The following is a 13,756-nucleotide window of genomic DNA, read 5'->3' as shown; positions in this document are numbered from 1 at the left end:
CAGAGAAAGGGAGGAGGAGGAGCAGTTTTTACTGTACTATAACACACGTGTTTCCAAGCTTAGTATACAGCCATACCCAGTGAGGCTACTAAAGACCTGTGACCCCCTACCATAGGAATACATCAATAAACTAATACAAAACCAGGCAAATGGAGGCCTGGCCAATCAGACAGGAAGGGGTTTTTGGAGTGGGTAGTCTTAAAAAGACAGCCGCCAAACGAAGACAGACGCTGGAAGAAGGGTTTTCTAAAACACCACTGTGACAAAAATAAATTTTAATTTTAATTTTTTTCAGCTTTAAATCATGCCTTGCAATTAAGGGGTTACCAGTGGGACATTATGAAGCTTTAAGAAAAGAGCAATACCCTTTCTTTAACCCATTAATAACTAAATTGATTTAAAATAACATATAAAAAATGTTTTTGTGTGCATTCTTACAGATGTTTAATTAAGTATGGATCATAATTAATTTAAGTATAGCACATACAGTATTCCACATAAGTCAGATTTTTACCCTAAATATCCCCTAAATCTCTATATAAATAGTATAAATGTATAAATATAAATGTATAAGTATAAATGTATTATACTTCATATTTATGGGGACACAGTACAGACAATTAAAATAGACATTTCAATTAAAACAGACAATCTACACTATGACATTAAAGTGGATGATGCTGATGACTGCGTAGCTGTGTATTCACACACGCTTCGCATCAAAAACTAGTATGTTTCTTAGGAGCTTACAAACAGAGCAGCTTAACTTCGAAAACTTCTCTATTTTCTTACCTACAAATATTTATTGGCGTCGAAACAATTAAAAAAGGCCATTCCGAACTGTTCTTTACATTTCAAGACTAGCTACACAGAACGTCTAAGGCCCCATTTCCATAATGCAGTCTGGTTTAGATCAGTACACTTTGGTACGGGTTGGATCAGTAAAGCCTGATTCTTTTCACGTTTCCACAGCCAACGGTGCCCCCTCATGGTAAGCGGCCTGTAAGCCGGGTGCCGATAGCGGTGTAATACAGTGACGCCATAGTGGTGTGACACGGTGTACCCCGCTAATGAACCCAACAAAGAAGAAAAATGCGACAAAGTAAACAAAGAGAAACAATGGGAAACATCCAGCAATTCTTCTTTTTTGTGGTTTTTATGTGTCTGTTTAGCCACGTTTCCACCAAGCAGTCCGGGTCGGTTCAGTTCGGTTTGGCACGGTTTGGTACAGTTTGAGTTTCCACAGCAAACTGCGCCCTCTTGTGGTAGGCGGCGTGTAAGCCGGATGCTGAAAGCTGTTAAACAATAGCGTGACACCGTAGCAGTGTGACACAGTTTACCCTGCAAATAAATCCAACGAAGAAGTAAAACTCGACACAGTAAACAAAGAGCAACAATGGAAGACGTGCAGCATTTCATCCTCTCTGTGATTAGCATGTAGCTCTTTGATACAAAGAACAATCAAGCTTTGTTTCAGTGAAGTCTGTGTGCCGCCAGGAGAAATACAGCCGCTGTCGTGGTAAGTGACAATTCAGCAGTGTTGTAGCTCCACCTTCCGAGAGCAGATTGGTTCAGTCTGGCTCCCATACGAAAGGGTCCCAAAAAGTGGGGCGGCTCGTCCTGGGATAAGTCAGCGGAAATGCCGTAAAATGTGCGCCATACTGAGACAAACCGAACCGGTCTGCTTGGTGGAAACGTAGCTTTTGTTACAAAGCACAACCAAGGTTTATTTCAGAGAAGACTGCACTTACAGTTGCTGTCGCACAGTAAGTGACGATTCTTTCGACCAATCGACGGTCTACAGTGTTGGAACTCCACTTTCTGGGATCTGGTCGGTTTAGTCTGGCACCCCAAGTGGGACAGCTCATCTCGATTGTTTAAGTATCTGTCCCGAGATTAGTCAGTGGAAATGCCACAAAAAGCATGCCGTACCAAGACGAACCAAACTGAACCACTTGGTGGAAATGGGGCTTAAATATCTTGGCGAAGAAGTGTATTCAAATATTTATCTTAAATGACAATGATCGTTGACTGGAAAAGAGAAATTGTTAAGTTACCTGTAGGTAGGAGTTCAACATTTTGTTTGAAACTTTAAAACTGTATTTTTAATGTTTGTTACAGTTTTTGATAGTACACTGAGTTAATAAATCTTTTCTTCTGCTGAAGCGTCACTACAGATGTTTCTTATCAGTTAATTTGAACAGATTTACAAGCTCTGACATTCCTCTGGTTATACATCTGGTTAAAAGTATTTCTGTAGCACTTGTAACCAAGAGAGTTGGAGCTAATTTACACATTATGGTGGTGCATGAATGATTAGCTGGTGCAGCCCGGTCCTGGTTCACTGAAGTCTCTTTACTGAGGGCACCATATGTGCTGAGGGAGCCTGACTTTAATTTATTTTGATTTATGGCTCTGAGGGCCAGGGGACGTAACCCAGCCCAGCCCTGCACCCCGTCTCCCCTCCCCCTCGCACTGAGCTTTCTCACTCTGTTGGAGTTTGGAGTCTGGTTCTCATAAAAACCTGAACCCTGATTGTACCAGCCTCTGATCCAGCAGCAGGGGTAGAGGTGATAAGGTTTCTGAGGGGCTCAAGTGTTGACTTTGAGTCCTGACGCCTTTTAGCTGACAGGACAAAGTGAAGCCACTCCGTCTTCAGATGTGAGACAGGTACCCCGAGGCAGCCTGGAGACTGAGATCCAGATAAGAGGAGTCTGCACGCAGACGTCCCAGAAACTCAGACTCTGTAGAAAACCATCAATCCTCTCTTATCTTCAACTTCTGCTCAGCTGTGGGGCAGATGGTCCTCAAACCCACCACCCTTCAAAATATCTCTAATCAGTGTAACCAGGCAGAAAACTCGGCTGTAAAAATGTTAGGGGCTCCTGTGGTGAAGGGTCTGATCTGATAGCCGTGGAAATCAAGGCAGATTTAGCCGCTCTGGAGCGGCGAGCCGGGAGTGTTAATCATTGAGGAACATCAATATAAGAGCCCCCACCCCTTCCTCCTCGTCTCTGCTAAAAAGGGCTCACTCAGTTCATTATTCAGACGCTCCTTTCTTTGCAGTTAATGAACTCCTCGTTGGGACTCCTCATGTTGTGGCTGTTTAAATACCTCTGTCAGTGTTATTGCCAATATGAGCAGAGTCCTGCTGTTTACACAGAGAGGAGGTCGGCGCTGACGTGCTTCATTACAGGAGGAAAGGACAACAACACGCTACTCTGGACACCAACTCCTCTCATTTAGAGGTGGAATAAAATGTGTTTGACTGTGGATTAGATTACCAGGTCCAGTGTGATTCCAATAACAGCGATTGGATTTGAGGTAGCATGGAGGAGACTGACCTTAGCAGTTACATTTAGGGCTCAAACTTTGTAATTAACATCTGAAGACTGACACGTGACTTCAATCAAAACAGCAGCACTTAGTAAAGATAAACTGTTTAAACCCTTGGTCAGGTGTTACAGCTGTTCAGGGCCAATATGCTGAACAACTTTTGGCCAAATGTTCACATCTCCAAAACTGCTTTTCGTCTTTTGAATACAGTGCTCTATGCTCTATTTGTTGACGGTGATGTTGGTAAGATGTTACTCTAATAGGACCACTTTTTTCAGAAACAAGTCACATTACTGTTTTGTAATCAGATTTAAGTTACTAATCCAAGTCATTTTTGTCATTTGCCTCAATAAAAAGATACATTTCCTTGCTTTTTGCGTCTCGAGGAGTGACGTCATGAATGCAAAGTCACATTTTTAGCATGAGGACAACTCAAGTATGATACATACCAAGCAGCCAGCGACACAAACGTAAACAACAATGGAGGGAGGGGAGAGAAGCATGTTCTCTAGCTGGAACTACAATAACTATTATAAACAATGTTAGTTACTATTAAAAATGGTAAGTTTCCCATGACAGCGTTAACAGTTAAATGTCAAATCCAAAAACTCTTTAAAAAAAAACCCAAAAAAAACAATAGTGTTACGTGAATTCAAGAAACACTATCATTATTATTTATTTATTTATAATAATAATAATAATAATAATAATAATAATAATTATTATTATTATTATTATTATTATTATTATTATTATTATTATTATTATTATTATTATTATTATCTTATTTTTATTTAAAAAGTACATTTTTTAAGGAAATTGTTTTTTAAGTTCACTTATTTATTTATTATTAGAATACATTTCCAATAAAGTTAGTTTTGGTAAAACTAGTTGTCATTTTTTTATGTTGAGGCTGTTGGGGGTTTTGTTGGCAGCTGCTGAATGTAACTAATTAAGTAACTCATAATCTAACGTAGTTACTTTTTTAACTAACTATCCAGTGAAGAGACCTAGTTACTTTTTAAAGGACTAATTAGTAATCAGATTACCTTTTCAAGTTTGTAAACTATTTCTTTTAGTGATTTCTGTAAAAAATCAGTCACTTAGTGTGCTAAAACCTCCTTGTTCCACATTACAGATGATGAAATCAAAGCGCACCTGTCCTTCAGGTGTCTCTTGATACCAGGTGATCAGTGGTCAGTTTTCTGCAGAGTTACCTGCTGTGTAAACATCAGCAATCTCTGACCAAGGAAAATGTTCTGCATTAGGGGACGATATGGGGAAATTTTTTTCATATCCAGACTATGTTGATCAGCAGACATTTTATAAATGTGTTTTTTTAACTCAGATTTTCACATCATTATGAATACATAACTTTAATGAAACTGGCTGTAAGAGTTCTTGAGTATCTGCAAGATACAAAGCCTTAGCTTTATAAAAGTAAACTATGCACAGTTACTAGAGATACTTTGGTTTTGGGGTTTTGGTTTGTGGCCTTTTCTTTGGCTCAACTTTGGTAAGTCTCTCCTGGTAAAAGTGTTTTTGTTTGTTTCTTTGACCAGATGTGTCATCTTGCCAGCTCATCTACTTCTAAATTTGACCCTAAATTGTGAAGTTTTATGTCTAAAACTACCAGCTAAATTCTAAGCAAACTGTAAAACAGAACAAGGCTTTGTCACAAATATTCATCTTTGTTTTGTGGGATCCTTAGAGGTGAAGTTGGATGCATGGAATCTCAAAACATCGAAACTAAAACTACATTTAAGTAAGTAGAAAGTGGCTGTAAGTCATCAGGTTCTTCACACAGAAACTAGAGATAAAGACGTCGGCGCAGAGTGTGCATCCAAATGACTCAACAGACTGAGAGGCTCGTGTTAGATTAATATGTACGGCCTCTGCTGCATTTCATCCTCCCTCCTCCTGACCGTACGCTATCTCACGAAGCAGAAATGCAATTAAAATATCTTGAGAGAGACGAGGCACATGTCTGACCTCTGGGTGAACCCGTGCGGTGGCTTCTTTCTTTGGCCTGGGAATCGGTTTCAGGCCTGACATCACTAAGAGGCGTTTAGGTGAATCACAGACAGTGTCTGATTTGAATTTCAATTATCTCACAGAGGGCAGAGTGTCTAGACCAGGGGTCTACAACCTTAACTTTGATAGGAGCCATTTTGTCTCAGCTCTCCTGGGTTTAAGTCAATCTGGAGCCACAAAATCTGCTTTGTCTTCACAGTAAAAACTATATGGTGTATGAAAATCTATGCATAGTTAAATAAAATTGTACATATAATGTCTATGTTTTTCATTTTTGATAAATTAGTTAATATTAAAAGATGGAAAAATTTGTAATATAAATTTAATTAATTTGCTAAATTGATAAAAGATTGAAATTAAATGCAATTTTTAAAAAACAAAATTGAAATAAAAAAATGATTTTTTTTCTTTAAAAAGGAATTTAAAACACGTGCAAACATTTGCATCAATTCAAAAAAAAGTCTCAATTTTTAAGAATCTTAAAGTTGCAAAAATTTGTAAATATAAAAAAATGAAAATATTGAAATATTATTAATTTATGAATTTGCTTAATTTATAAAAAAAAGTTGCAAAATTTTTCAAAACTTTGAAATTTAAAAATGTGTTTTAAAAAAAAAAAACAAAAAAACAAAGCAATTTAAAACATGTGCAAAGATTTGCATTAATTCCCCAAAACTCTCAATTTTTTAGAATTTAAAATTTCATTTAATTGTAAATTAAAAAAAAAAAAAAATTCAAAAACTTTGAAATCCTTAAAATTGCTAAATAAATAAAAAAATAATTAAAATAAGTTGCAAAATTTTTCAAAAAATTTGAAATTTCAAAAATTTGCTTTTTTTAGAAAAGAAGAAAATTTTAACATGTGCAAACATTTGCACAAATTCCTCAAAATTCTCAATATTTCAATAACTAAAAGGTTTCAATTGTTTACAAAAAATGAAAAAATAGCTTATTCTTTTAAAAATTGTAAAAAAAAAAAAATTAAATATTTGTAAAGTATTTCCAAAATTGTAAGATTAATAATTTGTAATAATTTGCAGAATAAATAAAAATGTTTTTTTTCTTACTATGAGAAAAACATCAAAAAATAGAAATTTAATTAGATCCTTGGTCTAGACCAAACAACTGTCCCGTGTACGTCTCTACGCATTAAAAAGCTCCTAACGAGTCAATTATTTTTGAGGTTTTAGGGACATTTTAGCTTAAAACCTTGACCTGGGCTTTCTGTAAAACATGATCATAAGCAGGGACTTTTCACTCTTTAAAGCTGTGACGCTCCTGTGTTTATGGCGTGTCCTGCTTTGTGGTAGCAATGTGACTTTTTCTCCTCTGTTCATTTTTAGTCAGCTTTTAATAACACGTTGAACAAATCCCACATCACACTTGCTGAATCTTTAATCTAGGTCTTTACTTTCCAGCCTCTCAGCTGTTGCATGATGAACTCTCTCCACACCAGCCTGAGTCAACCCTCCATGAATTTCCCCATCAGCCAGAGCTTTGGGGAGCACAGCCTAAACCCAGCGTAATCCCTCATGCCCAAACAAGACCACAGACAGATTTCACAGGCTTGTGCCTCACAATACCCAGACTGGAGGGGAGGCAGCTCTTTGTGGACCTGATTTGTGTCAGGACATGGCTGCGTTATGGATGTTGAGTGGGTGGGACTGTGTCGAGTAAGGTCAAAATGGTGCAGAGAATGAAAAAGTCTTTGCCCGTCTTCTTGTGCGCGTACAGACACACAAACACAGATTTCTCCTGTTCACGTTCCAGCTGCTGAGAGTCACAGTCTCTCCGTCAGACCGAGGGGTGAAAGAGCAATCATCACCTCCACAATGAGGCTTTCACACAGGCTGAGCAGAGGAATGTCACTGCAGGGACGCTGTGACCATCCGTGGTGAAAAAACACTGAAGCTGCACACGATGTTTCCCACTAGTTTTGTTCTGTTCTTATAGAAATACATTTATCTGAGCCTGTCCTTCGCCTGAGTATCCCTTAATGACGACAGTTTGTCAGATTTTGTTGCAGACTTTGTCAAGGTCAGAGAAGGTGGTGGGATCCTTCAACAGGAATTTATCTGCTTGAGAAAGCAACACAAGAACTGTTTGTCACATTGAAAGTGTTTCAAAGTGTCTAAACAGCTCTCTTTTGGGGCTTTTTCAGACGATTTTGACTGCTGAAACACTGTTTGATGTCTTCTGTCTAAACAACTACTCTGATAAATTAACTCTAGCGGGATGCAAACATAAGTTTGTTACTGAAAATTGGAAAAGATCCTACTGATCCGACCAATTTTGGCCCCTCTAAACTCAGACTACTAAATTTTAACTAAAGTATTAACCTCCAAATGAAATTCATTTATGGCAACAATCTTTCACCCATACCAAGTGGGTTTTATCCCAGGTAGGCTTTCTTTTTTCAGTGTGCGTAGGGTGCTAAACCTTCTGTATTTTGGTATAGGTAAAGATACTAAAGTTAATTTAAACCAACAGATAAGTCAAATATTCTTACCAAATTCTCTCTAAATATATTTGAACTGATACACGCATAAAAAAGGGTGGTTCAATTCAGCTACATTTTAGCCATGGAGCACTGACACCCAGTCCATGCTGTGAAACATGGACAACAGGTCTGTACTGCAGAGCACAGACAGCCAGTCCATACTGTGAAACATGGACAACAGGTCTGTACTGCAGAGCACAGACAGCCAGTCCATGCTGTGAAACATGGACAACAGGTCTGTTCTGCAAAGCACAGACAGCCAGTCTGTTCTGCAGATCACAAACAACCAATCTATGGCGAGGTGTTCAAACAGCCTGTGCTCCCCACACGCACATCTATGCCACACAGCAGGGTCCCATATTCCCTGTGTTCCCTTCTTACTCAAAAAACCATCACAACAAAAATTATGTAAGAAATGGATGTCTTAAAATGTAAAGGGGCAGCTATTTTAATGTAAAGGCAATTATTTAAAGTTTGGTGACAGAATGATGTGTAATACTTAATTGAAAAGGTGCCGATATGTGTGACTGCTCGGTTCATGGAGCCTGGCGCAGTGTCTGATTGATGGAGCATGTCTGTCAACATGGTGACATGATGACATTCTGAGTGCAAACAACCCAGGTGCTGGGTCAACTGGTGTATGCTGGGTTGATGAATTTTAACTCAGCACTTCATTTGCACAAAATAACCCAAAACCTACAGTTAATACAGTGTTTCCCATTAATTAATGAGACTGTGGCGGCCCGCCACAGTCTCATTTGGCCCCGCCACAGTCTCATATGGAGACAAAAATACGATCCGTCACTCGGTCAGACCATTACACAGCTGTACTTTCCTACCGCACGTAAACAAGAGAACAAGAGTGCGCGCGCACTGGTCACACTCGTAGACGTCACTCTTTACCTGTTACGTTTGGCGCGAACCAGATTCCAGCGAAGTTAGAGCGGGGCGTCTGACTCTGAGGTACGTGTAACTTCTTTTTTGGGCATTAGCGACCATGCTAACTGCGGCCGTGGACACAGTATCTCACTGCGCTGTCTGCCTCCCTTCTTGGGAAGACGAACGGCTGCACCGCGCACGTCTCTGTTCAAGAGTTTCATTATCACAGCGCATTCAGAGTCAGTGTCAGGCACACAGTACAATTACCTGTACGATACCAACGAGCTGACGCGGGTTATTATTTCATAGTCTCCTCTCCTGGGGCCTACATTTATTACAGCGAAGTCCTCTTAAGTTTCACTTACGACGAAAAGGCAAAACGTGGATACGACCAACACTCTTTTCAGATCTATCAAACTCTGCATACACACGGCTGCACGCTATTCCCTGTGATAAATCACACTGCGACGAGAAAAGCTTGAATGTGGTGAGCACGCCTCCTTTCCCACCTTCAGCGTGCCCGAACGTAACCATATATGGTCAATGCAAATCAGTACGTGCATATTAAGTAGCCATGGGCTACTGCGATTTTTGTACTGACGTCAGCGTAAGACGGTGAACACCACAGACGGAGAGAGCATGGAGGAAGATGAATTTCTCTCAAAGTCAGATACACAGAAATATCAGGAAATATCAGTCAGAAAATGATCTTGCATTGATTTAGGCTACATTTTGTGATGAAGTGGGCTGCAGCAAATTTAGGAATCTTTATTCATTTAGACTATTTTCAGCAGTCACTATAGAAAAAAAACAGAATGAAAACACTACACTCCCAAATCCAAATAAGGGAGCAGAGAGAAGAAGAATCGTAATCAGACCCTTTATCCCAAAAAATATTTTTTTAAGATGTTAAAACAATATAAGGGGTTTCTACTTTGCTTCCCTTTCACCTACTCATATCCTGGTGCTCTCTTTTCTTCATCAGCTTCAAACACACACCTCGTTAACTCAGGTGAGAGAATAAGGGTAGGCTACAGTCTCAGTAGCCTGATAACGGATCACAGATCATGGAAATAGTGTAAATAACCTGTTGTTGAAATGTTGTTCAGTAAATTGTTCAAAATATTGTGAGAGAGTGAGTTTTTGGTTTTGTTTCTGAATCAAATTGAAAATATTTCTGATATGCCTTTGTAAGTTCTTATTTATCAGTGTACGTTCATGTCCATGGTCCCACACTGCACTTACTGTAAGGGCGATACATCGCGCTTAAAAACGTACACACACATTAAAACCGCCGAGGGTCAGAGACTCCCCCACCACAGTCTCCTAAAATCCTGTGGGAAACACTGTAATAAGATAGCATGTGTTTTTAGTGTGTACTACCTCTCATGCAGGGCCGATTCCAGGGGTAGATCAGTTACCCCTGAACTAAATTTAGACCTAACTCCTGGAGTCAAAAAGCACTTTTTGTAACCTAATCCAACAACACCTGGGATGCAGGACACACACCTCCATCTCTGGTGTCAAAGTCATTTGCTATCTAACAACCAGTCTCGACCTCCTGCTGGTGACCTCTGTGGAGTGGGAGGGTATCAGGTTGCAGATTAAGACTTTGAGGAAAGCTGAACAATAACTCCATAATCCCACCTTTGAGTGTGGTCGTTCAGATGTGGAAGCTCTTTGAAGAACACCTGTGCCTTAAAGGGGCACTGACTGTTTCACCTGCAGCTATTGTGTTACAGACATTTGTACACACACCTTTTTGTTATGGTGAGTAATGCAAATGAACTTCTTAACACCAGGAACATGTGAGGTCTGACAATCTGAGAAGTGCTGAACCCTTTAACTTGCAGCTAGGTAGAGCATTTTTTGAGTCACTCATGTCACTGAAAATATGTTGAACTGAGTAAACCCTGATTGGGTTGTTTACAGCTTGGAATATTTTTTTCTTGGATGAAACATGAAGGAGTTTTCTGATTTGACATGTTTTGAACATGGATATACACTCATTGGCCACTTCATTAGGCACACCTGTCCAACTGCTCCTTAACGCAAATTTCTAATCAGCCAATCACGTGGCAGCTACTCAATGCATTTAGGCATGTAGACATGGTCTGAGTATTTCAGACACTGCTGATCTACTGGGATTTTAACCAACAACCATCTCTAGGGTTTACAGAGAATGGTCCCAAAAAGAGAAAATATCCAGTGAGCAGCAGTTCTGTGGGACAAAATGCCTTGTTGATGCCAGAGGTCAGAGGAGAATGGACAGACTGGTTGGAGCTGATAGAAAGGCAACAGTAACTCAAATAACCACTGGTTACAATCGAGGTCTGCAGAAGAGCATCTCTGAACACACAACACGTCCAACCTTGAGGCAGGTGGGCTACAGCAGCAGAAGACCACACCGGGTGACCCTCCTGTCAGCTAAGAACAGGAAACTGAGGCTACAATTCACACAGCAACACCAAAACTGGACAATAGAAGATTGGAAAAACGTTGCCTGGTCTGATGAGTCTGGATTTCTGCTCCACATTCAGATGGTAGGGTCAGAATTTGGCGTCAACAACATGAAAGCATGGATCCATCCTGCCTTGTATCAACGGTTCAGGCTGCTGCTGCTGGTGTAATGGTGTGGGGGATATTTTCTTGGCTCACTTTGGGCCCCTTAGTACCAACTGAGCATGGTTTAAAGTCCACAGCCTACCTGAGTATTGTTGCTGACCATGTCCATCCCTTTATGAGCACAGTGTACCCATCTTCTGATGGCTACTTCCAGCAGGATAACGCTCCATGTCATAAAGCTGGAATCATCTCAGACTGCTTTCTTCAACATGACAATGAGTTTCCTGTACTCAAATGTCCTCCACAGTCCCCAGATCTCAATCCAATAGAGCATCTTTGGGATGTGGTGGAACGGGAGATTCTCATCATGGATGTTCAGCCAACAAATCTGCAGCAACTGTGTGATGCTATCATGTCAATATGGAGGAAACTCTCTGAGGAATGTTTCCAGTATTTTGTTGAATCTATGCCACTAAGGATAAAGGCAGTTCTGAAGGCAAATGGGGGTCTAACCCGGTACTGGCAAGGTCTACCTAATAAAGTGTCCAGTGAGTGTATTTAATAATGCCAGTGATGTGACACCTCACTGTGCCTATTTTCAAACCTTGACATATTCAACATTCATTTTCGAAATCAAGATTTGCACAAGACTTACTGAAATGATGAGGTCATCACATAAGGATCTTCTTACTGGTGCATGTCATATTGAAGGTGCGGGGCTCAAACACCAAGGTCTGGCTCCAGAGGGCTGGCCAATCAGTGAGCAGGGGGTTTGCCCTAGAGAGCAGCAAAAACAAAAAGTGAAATCTTATCCAGTGTTTTTGTCTTATTTTAGGTAAAAATGATCTAATTCTACTTGATATAAACCACATTCAACTTATCAGTCCAAAAAATGTCTTGTGTTACATTGCTTGAAACTAGAGTAATGTCTTAATACAAGTACCTTTTCGCTTGTTCCATTGGCAGATTTTTTTTTTACTTGTTACAGCAATTCAGACCTCATTTTTGTCTTTAAATTAACAAAATAAGACATTTTCCGAACTAGTCAGGTGAATGTGGCTCATATTAAGTCTAAAAAGACATTTTCTACTGAAAATAAGATAAAAACACTTGATAAAATTTCCCTTTTTTGCAGTGCAGAGGTTGAAATAAGGGTTTTTATAACACTTATGCACGGTTAATCATGTACCAAAGGGATAAAGTCTAAAAAAAGTACACTACCCTCTCTTTAATTCAAGTTAGTGGTATAAAGACACACTTTTGTGGAAGTATAAAGGTGGAAAAATGCCTTGAATGAATCACATTCCTCCTGTAAATCATTATTCAGGTGATTTAAAAGCATCTGCCCGTTGTGTTTGTGTTCATTTTGCCACAGCCTCCTCCCTGTCTCCATGGCTCCTGTGGATTAATGAAACCAGTTTCTCCTCTCCGCACCAAAGAAAACAGGAGTGCACTTCTCTGGCTCCTCAAACAGCGTCTCTCCCTCCCTCTCTGCCTCCTCCTTCCTCCTCTTCCTCCCCCCTCTCCCCTTGCAGGTGGCCCCGTTCAGCTACTTTGAGCGAGGCTTCAGGGCTATGGGAGGAATTCACATGTAAATAGGCCACTCGTTCTCAATAGACTGGGGGAAGAAAAATGAATCCCGTCATGATAACCTTGCATAATAAGCAGGCCTGGAGTGTGCATACATTGCAATGTTGCCTTTTTAAAGTACACAATGGGATAAATCTCAAAACTCAGCAGAATAAGAAGAGCTGGAGGTGGATTTATGGAGAATTTATGTTCCAGAAAAAAGCGTCCCCCTCTAACCAACGCCTTATTTACAGTCTATCTATATTTCCAGTTTAAGAGAGGATGTAGATTTAAGAGAGTTCCTTCTTTGGGTCTGAATGTGAAGTGGAGCCACAGTGTTACAAGTGTGTAAATGCATTTTTTGACCTTGAACTTTGTGGCACACAGCCTCAGAAACCCAAAGGCATGCACTCACTCTTTAATCCCCACACTTGTTTTCACCTTGTTTTTCAAGTGGGGATTATTTAAATTTCTCTTTAATGAATCTCGCTGGGAGCAGAAACCCAGCCACTCTGCCAGGATAACCTCTCCATCATTCATTGCGGGTTTAAACTTCTCAGACTTTTATTTACTTTTCCCAAGAGAACACCTATGAAAATACTTTAAAGCATTCAACCACTAAGCCCAAGCTTTGATATGTTTTTGGCTGAGACTCCCAGGATTTGCTGCTGTTGAATGCAGACAAATGAAGCTCTCTTTCTGCCTAGTTAAAAATGAAACAGTGGGGTTATAGAGCGCCGTCAGAACAATACAAAGCAGATATGTGTTTATCTTCAGACGCAGGGGGAAAAACACTCATACAACTTCAGAAAATCCAATGATTGAAGCAGTCTGAGAGAAAATACCTTATTACAAATGAACTAAAAAATCACT

The sequence above is a fragment of the Halichoeres trimaculatus genome, unplaced genomic scaffold (genome assembly GCF_033239565.1).
Source record: "Halichoeres trimaculatus isolate MK-OKI-2021-1 unplaced genomic scaffold, fHalTri1.1 fHalTri1_scaffold_12, whole genome shotgun sequence".
NCBI classification, from domain to species: Eukaryota; Metazoa; Chordata; class Actinopteri; order Labriformes; family Labridae; genus Halichoeres; species Halichoeres trimaculatus.
The sequence above is the reverse complement of the archived record's forward strand: the minus strand, read 5'-3'. Positions refer to the sequence as shown.